This window comes from Zingiber officinale, chromosome 7B (genome assembly GCF_018446385.1).
Source record: "Zingiber officinale cultivar Zhangliang chromosome 7B, Zo_v1.1, whole genome shotgun sequence".
Classification (NCBI taxonomy): domain Eukaryota; kingdom Viridiplantae; phylum Streptophyta; class Magnoliopsida; order Zingiberales; family Zingiberaceae; genus Zingiber; species Zingiber officinale.
The window spans coordinates 33,707,179-33,720,713 of NC_055999.1; the positions used below are offsets into that span (position 1 = coordinate 33,707,179).

Below are 13,535 nucleotides of genomic sequence, written 5' to 3' on the forward strand. Positions count from 1 at the left end.
CTGAAGAGTCCTCATCTTCATATACATCCTGAAATCTACACTCAACCATATTAGTGTACAGAATTTGCCTAAGTCTTCATTTCCATTGACCCTCACTAGCCTTTGTGGAAAAGGAACCTTTAGTGAAGGTCTTGGGAAAGGTACTTCCTTGTTCCCATATTCCCTATGAGCTTGCGGAGGAGGTCCAACTTGCTTGTCTAGTGTAGGTGCGATCAATCATTGAGGAAAAGGTACTTGTGGCCTTTGGGAACTTCCTGGAGTAATGAAGCTGAGTTCTTTTGGTCTTCTACTGTTTATCTCCTCAATTCTGTACAAGTCCTTTTTCAGAAGTTCTTCATGATTCTTGCCACTTCTCAACATAGTATCATTATCATTCACACTAGATCTTGTCTGTGTAGGAGGAAGGTCTTCTTTGAACCATTTTGAAACTATGCTATTAATCTTTTCTCCCAAATGTTTGAACTCCTCATTCTGTGACTTGTGAATTTCAACATTTTTGGGTGATTGAACCGCATTTTTTTTGACAGACTCTCTTGCATTTATAGCTTGCACTTCTTGAATTTTTTAGGGAGATTCCATCCAACTTTTGTTCGACCATTCATGGAGATTCAATGTTATTTGATCAATTAATGTATATACTTCATCTACACTCTTGTTCATAAAAGAACCTCCAGCTAATGAATCTAACAAACACTTATCTGAGAAAGAAATCCCACTATTGAATATGTGCAGGGTCAGCCATTTTTCTAAATCATGATGAGGGCACTATCTTTGTAGACTCTTGAATCTATCCAATGCTTCAAATAATGATTCTCTATATACTTGAGCAAAATTTGTGATGCAATTCCTCATGTAAATCATTCTACTTGGAGGGAAAAAATAATTCAAAAATTGCTTCTCCAATTGTTCCCAACTTATAATACTTTGAGGAAGGAGAGAATATAACCAAGTCCTTGCTTTATCCTTGATACTGAAAGGAAATGCCATCAATCGAACTGCATCCACTGAGACACCCTCACAGTTCACTGTTCGCTCTCCGCAAGTGTATGGAAATATAGTAAGTAATATAAAATATTATCGTATCCATAGGGACTGGAATAAGCACTAGAAATGTTTCAACATGAGTTAGCTAAACAACTAATTAATTGGTTTCCAAAAGCTAAATGTAACTAATGAAAAGTAAACATAGAAATAAAAGATCAACAAACAAGATTATGGGCTATGATAAGGAATGTTCTAGGAGTTTTAGTTTCTTTGTAAGAATCCTCAATGTAAATGATCTACCAAATCCTATTTCTCAATTGTCCAACATTTATAGAAGGTTGCCGGTTCTCACTTGTAATAGACAACCGACCTAGTACTGAAATCTATACCTAAATGTGATCAAGTAGTTATGAACTTATGTTGTCCTTACACGGGCTTGTTCATGTCACGAAGATCCCTCGGATGATCAACACAAGATCATACTCCTCAACCCATAAGATATAAAGATTAATCCTTAAATCTATCCTACCCTCTTGAATTATCCTCCTTTTCCCTAAATCATATCCCTCAAACGTCCTTACACGGGTTTGCACCTTTCGCGTGCTTCCCTCGGAAAATCGAGTGGGGGATAGTCTTTATAAGATCCATAGGACATTCAAACAATCAATCAAGAATGTGAATTAGGTCTATATCACAACAATATATTCAAGATCAAATTGATACAAATAAGATAATATCATAGAAACAAGGAAATGGCAAATCCACAAGAGTTTACATCAATTCTTCATACAAATACTCCCTCATCCTAAAACAAGAGATCTACTCCATGAATCAAAGAGAGATATCCAAACAAAAGAGATTACAAGCATTTCTTGATCCCCCAATCCAAGAAGAGGAGAGAAAGAAAACTTATCTAAGATGAAGCTTGGTCTTCGAATCCAATCCACGCTCCCGGAGTCGATTCCGTTGAAGATCCGCCTTTAGATCGCCAAGAAATCCTCCCAAAAATGGAGGGAAAGCCCCAAATCTCGATCTCTCCCAAGGGGGAGAAGATCCCCTTTCAAATTTTGAAGGAGGGTTTAAATAGAGGTGAGGTTTGGGTGCCACACGACCCCGTGGCACGACCGTGTGATGTTCACACGACCCTTCCCATTCTCCTCTCTGCTAGCCTTGCATAGCCGTGTGTGAGACATAGCCGTGGAAAACATCTCTAATTTCCCCTTCACACGGTCGTGTAGATAGATCTACACGGCCTGAACTACTCCTGCCTCTGGAAACCTGGCACTACCGTGTGGTGCACACGGCCAGAGCTCTCTTATTTACTGGAAACCCTGCATAGTCGTGTAGTGCACACGGCCAGAGCCTTCCTGGTCTCTTGAAACCTCACACGACCATGTAGATCTACACGGCCATGTAAGGTTTAAGCTCTGGATCGCTTCATATCTTGACACGGTCGTGTGAGGTTCACATGCCGAGCCTACTTCCTTTCCTATTGCTGCCACACGACCTCTGATCTCCACATGGCTTGAGCACCCCTATGTGGCATGGTCGTGTCTGATACACGGCCAGGTGCTTTCTCCCCTTACTTTACTTATAGGTTTGGCCTTGAACATGAAATCTTCACCAAATTCGACTCCTGTGTACAAAAAATGCACAAAAGCAAATCTCCGAACAAAGAGAGTAAATATGCTAAAATGGAATGCTGAAAGTACAAAAATGCATAGATCAAGCATGCTCAAAGTATGTGAATGTGCGTCAAAACATGCCAATAAGTGTATACAATCTACGCACATCACACCCCCAGACTTAAACCTTTGCTTGTCCTCAAGCAAAATACTGCAATCTACATTCATATGTTCTACAACACATTCATAAGCCATAATGCACTTTCCTAACTCTATCAAAAAGTTTCACTAATAAGCATGATCATGAAAATAAAGTCAAGTATGGCTCAAGCATAAGTATCTTGTGCTTAGTGCAAAAAGTACTTAAAACCCTTCAAGTTTCAATCTATGTCATAGTCAAGTCGTCATCAAATTTGAGTTCATAATGTTTCCAGTGATGGACAAGTAACCAGTGATAGACACTTACTTGCCAAACACTTGGTTCATATTTCTCAATCAACCCATGGTCTCAAAGGTGTGCTTAATCTCAAGAGAAGCTAAGCAGTCATTTCCCCAGTAACCTAACTCGGTCTCAAAGGGGTGACTTGCTAGATTCCACTCACGACAACTATTTTTTATATCCCTTATTCATTTTTTTTTCTTAATTGCTTTTTCTTTCACATTTTTTTCATAAGCATTTGCATTGTGCAAATCTTATTTTACAAGTGTACCTTTAGCACAAATGTTGGGATATTTTGATTTTTCCAAATGAGCTTACATGATTTGAGCCTCATCTAGTAACCAAAATGAAGTTTGAGAAATCACCATGGAAACCAAGTACTAAGCAAACAAGATGAATCATGACTATTTCAATGATATCAACCATTCAAGCATCAAGTATAGTGAAGTGAAGGTAAGACCCTTAAGGTTAAGCCAAAACTAAAACTCATCTCCATATGATTCTTAGCTTATTTCATACTACCCAAGATAGAGAAAAGAAGTACATAAAGCTTACTACTAGCATCATTTAAAATATCATGAATCTAGATAATAAATGTGCTAGTATTTTGCATTAAGGAACAAACAATCATGATATGATGAATGATGCAACTAGAAAAAAAAATAAAAAATATATTATGCCAAAACTAAACTAAATCAAATGCATCTAATGTATCCCTACAGACTTAAACTTTTCATTGTCCCAATGAAAACTAAAAATAATGTGGAGAAGAATTATGAAATTTAGAGAAGTTACCAAGTGATGAGCTCCAAATGGTTGACATTCATGTTTTAAAAATACTCCTCTATCCAATGCTCACATTCCTCCATAACTTTGAATTCTATAAAAATAAGATACACAAGAAAAATTAAGTAGAGGATACATGTTTATTATAAAGAAAGAACTAAAGACATAAAAGAAATCAAGGAAAATGAACTTGGGTTGCCTCCCAAGAAGCGCTTGTTTAAGGTCATTAGCTCGACCACCTCATTAGATTCATCGAAATCTCGCTCTTGGAGGAGTAAGATATTTTAGAACCCTCCTACCAAGGGATCTTATTATGGAGAGAGCTTTCATCAAAGGAGCTACAAAGTAAAGTATAACTCTCTCCATCTTCGTCTTCTTGGAAATTTTTTCAGGTGATCGAAGACGGTTCAGATTGAGCTTCCAATTATTGGCCCATGTGAAATCTGCACATCCAAAAGAAAAACAAATCTCCCACAAGCATATTAGATAAGATAGAGCCATAACCATATTAAGATAAGTAGAATAAGAAATAAAAACTGAATCACATCCAACAAAGTCAATGATAGGTACCTCTATAAAATTTTCCAAAAGATCACAAGAAAACTAACCTTACTTCGCTAAGAAATACCTGAAATTTCTAAACATGTAGATGTGACTTCCTCTGAATCAAATGAAGGTTCTGACTCTGGCTCAGATGTTGATGATATCAATAATGGTGATTCTTGAGACTCTGCTAGCTCTTCATAAGTCCCTACACATTGTTCCACAACATGGTCAATTCTTACAACCTCTAAGGGTTGTGTGGACAAAGGTGGTGATCCTTGATATGCTGCTTCCACAACACAGCTTTCTACACATTCTTCCATATCATCATCATCAACACATACATCAAAAAATAAACCAACATCTATATCCTCAATAACTTCACTTGCAGTTTTAAGTTGATCTACCACATCACATTTATCATCTGAAAATTCAATGTCACTATAACACCCTATAAAATTTTGAGGTAGATCTGAAAACTTATTTACCACTGCATTATCAATAAAATCCTCATCTGAAAAATCCTCATCTTCATATACATTCAAAAATCTGCACTCAACCATATTAGTGTCACAGGATTTGCCGAAGTCTTTATTTTCATTGACCCCCACTAACCTTTGTGGAAAAGGAACCCATAGTGAAGGTCCTAGGAAAGATTGAACTTCCTTTTTCCCAAACTCCCTTTGAGCTTTTGGAGGAGGTCCAACTTATTTATCTAGTGTTGGTGTGATTAATCGTTGAGGGAAAGGTACTTGTGGCCTTTGGGAACTTCTTGGAATAATGGAACTGAGTTCATGTGGTCTTCTATTGTTCTTCTCCTCAATTCTAAATATGTCCTTCTTCAGAAGTTCTTCATGATTTTTTTCAATTCTCAACCCAACATCATCACACTTTTCACTAGTTCTTGACTGTGTAGGAGGGGGATCTTCTTTAAACCATTTTGAAACAATACTATCAAGCTTTGCCCCCAAATGTTTGAACTCCTCAATCTGTGACTTGTGAATTTCAACATTTTTAGGTGGTTGAACTTCATTTTGTTTGACAGGCTCTCTTACATTTATGGCTTGCACTTCTTGAATAACTAAGGGAAATTCCATCCAACTTTTGTTCGACCATTCATAGAGGTTCAATGTCACTTGATCAATTAATGAATAAGCTTCATCTACACTTTTGTCCATAAAAGAACCTCTAGCTGATGAATCCAATAAACTCTTGTCTGATAAAAAAATTCCCCCATAGAATATGTGTAAAATCAACCATTTTTCAAAACCATGATGAGCGCACTGTCTTTAAAGACTCTTGAATCTATCCCATGCTTCAAATAATGATTCTCCATATGCCTGAGCAAAATTTGTTATGCAATTCCTCATATGCTCTGTTCTACTTGGAGGGAAAAAATGATTCAAAACTTGCTTCTCCAATTGTTCCCAACTTGTGATGCTTTGAGGACAGAGAGAATATAGCCATGTCCTTGCTTTATCCTTGATACTGAAAGAAAATGCCATCAATCGAACTGCATCTACTGATACTCCTTCACATTTCACCAAATCACAAATCTCTAAAATTGTTTCAAGATGTAGATAAGGATTTTCTGATACTTCTCCTCCAAATTTGTGACCTTGTATCATGAAAATTATCTTTGGGTCTAGTTGGAAACTTTCTGCTTCAATTTGAGGTTGCACAATGGGAGATAAAAATCTTGCAGAAAAGTGTATAGAAAAATTTCTCGTGGGCCTGCTTGACATGTTAGTGCTCATGGATATTCAAAAAAAATTATAAAATGAAGAATCAAAGACAAGAAATAAAATGCAATATGAAAAGCAAGAAAGAAAATGCAGAATTTAAATTGTAAGAAAGAAGGTGTATAATGAAAACAAGAAAGAAAAGATAAAAGAAAAAGAAAAATGTCTAGAATAATTCATATGCTAAAGATTTCAAGATATGTTTACAAAATAAAAAAAAACAGAGAAGAGTGTTAGAAATCAAGAATGCAAAGTTAGAATTAGAATTGGAATTGCAACAAAAAGAATTGTCAAGAATGTTATTCAGGAAAAGAAAAGCTTATAGAAAAAGAATTCTAAAAAAAATTAGTTACAACTATGTAAATGTAAAGAAAGAAAGAAAAGCTATGTTTAGTCTAACTCAATTGATAATCTCTAATGTTATAGCGCAGTCCCTGGCAACAGCGCCAAAAACTTGTTCGCTCTCCGCAAGTGTACGAAAATGTCGCAAGTAATATAAAAGATTATCGTATCCCCAGGGACTGGAATAAGCACTAGAAATGTCTCAACACGAGTTAGCTAAACAACTAATTAATTGGTTTCCAAAAGCTAAATGTAACTAATGAAAAGTAAACATAGAAATAAAAGATCAATAAACCAGATTATGGGCTATGATAAGGAATGTTCTAGGAGTTTTGGTTTCTTTGTAAGATTCATCAATGTAAATGATCTACCAAATCCTATTTCTCAATTGTCCAACATTTATAGAATGTTGCCGGTTCTCTCTTGCAATAGACAACCGGCCTAGAACTGAAATCTGTACCTAAATGTGATCAAGTACTTATGAACTTATGTTGTCCTTACACGGGTTTGTTCCTGTCACGAAGATCCCTCGGATGATCAACACAAGATTATACTCCTCAACCCATAAGATATAAAGATTAATCCCTAAATCTATCCTACCCTCTTGAATTATCCTCCTTTTCCCTAAATCTTATCCCTCAAGCGTCCTTACACGGGCTTGCACCTTTTGCATGCTTCCCTCGGAAAATCGAGTGGGGGATAGTCTTTATAAGATCCATAGGACATTCACACAATCAATCAAGAATGTGAATTAGGTCCATATCACAACAATACATTCAAGATCAAATTGATACAAACAAGACAATATCATAGAAACAAGGAAATGACAAATCCACAAGAGTTTACATCAATTCATCATACAAATACTCTCTCATCCTAAAACAAGAGATCTACTTCGTGAATCGAAGAGAGAAATCCGAAAATAAAGAGATTACAAGCATTTCTTGATCCCCCAATCCAAGAAGAGGAGAGAAAGAAAACTTATCTAAGATGAAGCTTGGTCTTCGGATCCAATCCACGCTCCCGGAGTCGATTCCGTTGAAGATCCACCTTTAGATCGCCAAGAAATCCTCCCAAAAATGGAGGGAAATCCCCAAATCTCGCTCTCTCCCAAGAGGGAGAAGATCCCCTTTCAAATCTTGAAGAAGGGTTTAAATAGAGGTGAGGTTTAGGCGCCACACGCCCCCGTGGCATGGCCGTGTGATGTTCACATGACCCTGCCCATTCTCCTCTCTGCCAGCCTTGCACGACCGTGTGTGAGACACGGCCGTGGCAAACATCTCCAATATCCCCTTCACACGGCCGTGTAGATCTACACGGCCTAAACTGCTCTTGCCTCTGGAAACCTGGCACAATCGTTTGGTGCACACGGCCAGAGCTCTCTTGTTTACTGGAAACCCTGCACAGCCATGTAGTGCGCACAGCCAGAGGCTTCCTGGTCTCTGGAAACCTCACACGGCCATGTAGATCTACACGACCATGTAAGGTTTAAGCTCTAGATCGCTTCATATCTTGACACGGCCGTGTGTGGTTCACACAGCCGAGCCTACTTCCTTTCTTGTTGCTGCCACACGACCTCTGATCTCCACACGGCTTGAGCACCCCTCTATGGCATGGCCGTGTCTGATACACGACCAGGTGCTTTCTCCCCTTACTTTATTTATAGGTTTGGCCTTGAACATGAAATCTTCACCAAATTTGACTTATGTGTATAAAAAATGCACAAAAGCAGATCTCCGAACAAATACAGTAAATATGCTAAAAAGGAAAGCTGAAAGTACGAAAATGTATAGATCAAGCATGCTCAAAGTATGTGAATGTGCGTCAAAACATGCCAATAGGTGTATACAATCTACGCACATCATTCACCATATCACAAAGCTCTAGACATGTCTCAAGGTGCAGATAAGGACTTTCTGATGCTTCTCCTCCAAATTTGTGACCTTGTATCATGAAAATTAACTCTGGGTCTAGTTGAAAACTCTTTGCTTCAATGTGAAGCTGCACAATGGGAGATAAAAATCTTACACAAATGGGTATAGAAAAATCTCTTAAGGGTCTGCTTGACATGTTAGTGCTCATGGATATCTAAAAAAAATATCAGAAAAAACAAAAATGAAGAATTAAAGACAAGAAATAAATTGCTATATAAAAAACAAGAAAAAAATAAAATGCAGAATTTATAGACAAGAGAGAAAATGCAGATTTTTTTTTTGAATTAAGAAAATGGAAAAACAAAAACTATTCACATGTCTAGATTAACTAAATTGCTAATCTACTAATGTTAATGCGAACAATCCACGGCAACGGCGCCAAAAAATTGTTACGCTTCCATAAGTGCACAGATTCATCGTCAGTAATATATAAGATTGTCGAACCATAAGGAATGCTGATTAAGCACTAGAGATATCACAAAATAAGTTATCTAGACGGTCGAAAGTTGGCTTTGGCGCTTGCAAACTAACGAGAGTGATTGAAGAGAGAAAGAGAAGGATGAGAGAATCGATCTTGGAGGGATTTGAGCTTTGGGAAATGGATTCTAGGATTTTGTTCTCCTTGTGGTGGCCTAATTCGGATTAGCACTTGATTTTGGTCTCCTTGTGGTCTCCTTGTAGCACTTGCCTAATTCGGATTATAAGTCCAAGAAACCAATGTAAGTGCTACTCACCTGCGGTAAGGGTAGTTTCGAGCTTCGATTTAGAGTTTCTTTTGGTTTTCGGAATATGTCGTGAGAAATTTTGGATTTGCTAGGGATTTAGTTCCTTCTTGTTTTCAAATCATGCTGTAAAGATTATTGATTAGGGCTTGCTGCCGTGAGTTTCATAAAGGAGATGAAAGGAAAAATTGTTATAGGTTAAGCATGAAGGTTATTTTTCTTTAGGCTTTGTAATTAGTATTGCAGAAATTGAGTTATCCTTTTCTGTTTGTGACCTTAATGGGTATTTCAGGTTGTGCTGTGAAGAGGGCATAAGCAGCTTCCCTTGGGGTTGCTGTGAAGGTTGGTTTGTGTCGTTTGGATCCTTGCTGTTTTCCAATTAGCATCTTAGTTTAGACTTTTATGCTGCAAAGGGCACGAATAGCCTGACTGCCTAGTTTTGGTTTATCTTGAAGCTTCCTGCCATAAAACTAAATTTAGTTTATTTAGATTTGGAAATGAGTAAATTGTTTAGTTTTGAATGGCTATGGGTGGTATTTTAGTTCCTTTTACTTCCTTGCCGTGGCATTGCAGATAACTTCAACAAGTTCTAGTTTTAAATGGTTATGTGTAGCCTTTGGTCCCTTGTGTTTCCACGGGCAAGAATAGCCCTGTTGTCATTAATCCTTTAACCAGCAGAATTTTTGTTAGCTTAGTAAGCAGAATTTTGATTAGCATAGTATGCAGAATTTTGTTAGCAAAGAATGCAGAATTTTGATTAGCATAGTATGCAGAATTTTGTTAGCAAAGAATGCAAAATTTTGGTTAGCATAGTATGCAGTTGTCTTCTGTTAAGCTTTGTATGCAGATTTTTATTAAAGCTTCGAATGCAGATTTTTGTTTAAGCATTTCAATGTTAGAATTTGTTTAAACATTTCAGTTTTAAAAGAAGCATTCTTCTATTAGAAGTATTAACAAGAACAAGTATTTTACTTAAAGAGGCTAGTACCCGACTTCCGAGGTTGTCGTTAAACAAATCCAGGTGACCGTTTCCGAGGTCTCGGCCCTGGTAAGACCGAGGTCTTTACCCTTGTAGGTCTGGTGGTTCGCTACCTCAGTCTCTATTAGGGAGCGCGCAATAGTACTAAGCCTAGGCCCAAAAGATTATTATTTTGAAGTATAAAAGTATAAGATTTTAAACAAGTGAAATAAGTTTCACAAAAGTTTAAAAATAAGCAAGTTTAGTTTTCTTTTATGCTAGCATGTTGTTAGATGAGCATGATGGGTTTTTCGGGCCGCAAAAACCGCTTTTTCACGTCGCGGAAACCCTGAAACCCCGCCACCGAATCCGTGCGATGAATAAAACTTTCGAAAAACTATGAGTATGAGTTTACTAACCTATAGATCTACACTAGAACTATATGTTAAAGAGTTTTACCTTCGTAGCGTGCCCTTCGCGAGTCCCGCTTGTCCAAGGAGATGCCGAATCTCAAGTTGTCAAAGTAGACAACTCTCTATGCGTATCCACATGAACTAATTAGGTGGAGAAGACCAAACAATAGGTGTGCTAGCACCTAGGTGGTTCGGCCAAGAGTGGAGAGGGAGAGCAAGAAGAGAGAGCTCTAGGAGGAGGAAGATAGAATGAATGAGCCTTGAATGAAAAATGAATATTTCATTCACAACAAAAGTGGCCGGCCACCTCAAGAAGTGTAAATCCCCTTTTGCATTAAGTGGCCATTAAAGAGGGAATTTGTAACCTCCATGAGGTGGCACACACATGTGCCAACTATGATGATGTGGCACATCATCATTGGCCACTTAATGCCAAGTCACAAATGATGTGACATAAAGTCAAGTCAAACTTGACTCTTTCTCTTCCTCTCAAGTCAAGTCAAACTTGACTTAATCTCTCTCATGGTTGATCTAATCCTACCATTTAATTCAAACCAATTTAATATAATGAATCTAATTCATTTAATTAAATTGATTCAATGAGTCATAATCTAAATTTGACTCATTGAACACATGAATCAACTTGAGTCCAACTCAATTAGCCAATTAGGACTACTCTTAATCCAATTTGATTCATCACATGAATCTAATCCTCTTGGTTCACCATATGATCCTAATTTGTAACGTTGGAAATGCCCCTAAACCCATTTAGGAGCATAAGTAATGAGCGATATCTTGCAACACATCATCACTACCCAAGTTACAAGAATGTTGAGATCCAACATCACCTTGTGACTACTAATTGTGACTCCACACAATATATGAAAAGTGTCCTTCTATCCTAGACATCTAGATTGATCAATGTGAGGCATATATCGTGTCATCCTCTAATCAATCTAAATTTTGAACTCCAAGTAGACTCACTAAATTAAATGAGCTCAATATCTCATATTGACTCATTTGGGCATGGTCATGCACTTCGTGGTCTCACTCTATCAAGAATATCGATGTCTCTCCCGTCATATAGGAGGGATAGATCCCATCTACATCACTCACATCCCTCTGCATAATTCGTTACATACCAGTAATCGTCTTTATAATCCACCTAGTTACGGGTGACGTTTGACGAAACCAAAGTACATAACTCCTTATGTAGGGATCCATGGTGACTTCATGTCTAAGGAGTAGTAGCCATACTAATAGCCACATGAGAAAGTATATGACACTCATATAACGATCCATGATACTTTTTCATGGTGGGTCATTCAGTATACATTCTCCAATGCATATCCATGTGTCAACTTGATATCTCTATATCTATGACTTGTGAGATCAAGTCATCGAGTTGAACTACATGCTAGTCTTATTGCATTAACATTGTCCCTGAATGTTAATACTCGACTAGGAATGATTAAGAGTAGTGTTCCCTATATCATTTCACTATCGATTCAACCAATCGATTGATATAGGTAAGAACTTTCTACTCAAGGACGCTATTATACTTAGTTTATTTGGCACCAACACAAGTAAGTATAATAACCAAAAAAATAAATGCCTTTATTTATATAAGAATATGATACAACAAGTCCATAATACAATCATCAAATGATTGTCTCTAGGGCTCTAACTAACAATCTCGCACTAGCACTAGTGCCAATCAGTGTAGGCTCTAAGCCCCAATGACCTAGTGTGACCATCATGCTTCCTCTGTGCCAATGCCTTGGTCAAGGGATCTGTGATGTTAGCCTGTGTAGGTACTCTGTAAATCTTCATATCTCCTCTCTCGATAATCTCTCGAATGAGATGGAAGTGCCATAGTATGTGTTTGGTCCACTGGTGTAAGCGAGGTTCCTTAGCCTCTGCTATAGCTCTATTGTTGTCACAATAGATCTCAATAGGGTCAGCGATACAAGGAACCACCCCAAGTTCAGTGATGAACTTGCGAATCCAAACTGTCTCCTTTACTACCTCTGATGCAGCAATGTACTCGGCCTCTGTCATAGAATCAGCGACTGTGTCCTACTTCGAACTCTTCCAGCTCACAGCACCACCATTAATGCAAAACACGAACCCTGACTGCGATCGATAATCATCCTGATCTGTTTGGAAGCTGGCATCACTGTAACCCTTTACAGCTAGCTCGGCATTGCCTCCATATATCAAGAAATATTCTTTAGTTCTTCTTAAGTACTTAAGAACATTCTTGACCGCTATCTAGTGACTTTCACCTAGATCTGACTGGTATCTCCTCGTCATGCTCAAAGCATACGAGACATCAGGTCGAGTATATAGCATGGCGTACATGATAGATCCTATGGCTGAGGCATAAGAGATCTGTATGCCTAGAATGTAAGATGCTTCACCTAAGTCCTTCATTGAGAAGCAACTCCCTAGCCAGGTCTTGACAGATTGAAGCAAAGGGATGTCCTTCCCAATGAGTAGTATGTCATCCACATATAATATGAGGAAGACAACTATGTCCCCTACAACATTCTTGTAGACACAAGGTTCATCTTCATTCTTGATGAAACTAAACTGTTTGATCGCATCATCGAATCGAAGATTCCAGCTCCGAGAAGCTTGTTTTAGTCCATAAATGGACCTATGCAGCTTGCATACTCTGCTAGTATGCTGTGGATCTACAAAACCCTCAGGTTGTGTCGTGTACACATCCTCGAGTAGGTGTTCGCTCTCCACAAGTGTACGGAAATGTCGCAAGTAATATAAAAGATTATCGTATCCACAGGGACTGGAATAAGCACTAGAAATGTCTCAATGCGAATTAGCTAAGCAACTATCCAATCGTTTCAAAAGCAAAGTAAAGGTAAACAAATCTAATCTTAAAGATCAACAAACAAGAATTTAGTGTTTTGGGTTATGATAAAGGGAGATTCTAGGAGTTTCGGTTTCTTTGTAGGATTTCTCGAATATAAATGGTTCACCAATTCTTATCCCTCAATTGCTAAACATGTAGAAAGTTGCCGGTT

The 13,535-nt window shown here is 37.9% G+C and overlaps 2 non-coding genes across 2 annotated transcripts; both read left to right on the forward strand.

Annotated features, from left to right (window-relative positions):
- Positions 1–748: 748 nt before the first annotated feature.
- On the forward strand, positions 749–854 carry LOC122007470. Its single transcript, XR_006118964.1, has one exon. It is a non-coding gene; the product is annotated as a small nucleolar RNA R71 (small nucleolar RNA).
- A 4,789-nt stretch (positions 855–5,643) lies between these two features.
- Positions 5,644–5,749, forward strand: LOC122007461. The gene has a single exon (XR_006118957.1). It is a non-coding gene; the product is annotated as a small nucleolar RNA R71 (small nucleolar RNA).
- The last annotated feature ends 7,786 nt before the right edge of the window (positions 5,750–13,535 follow it).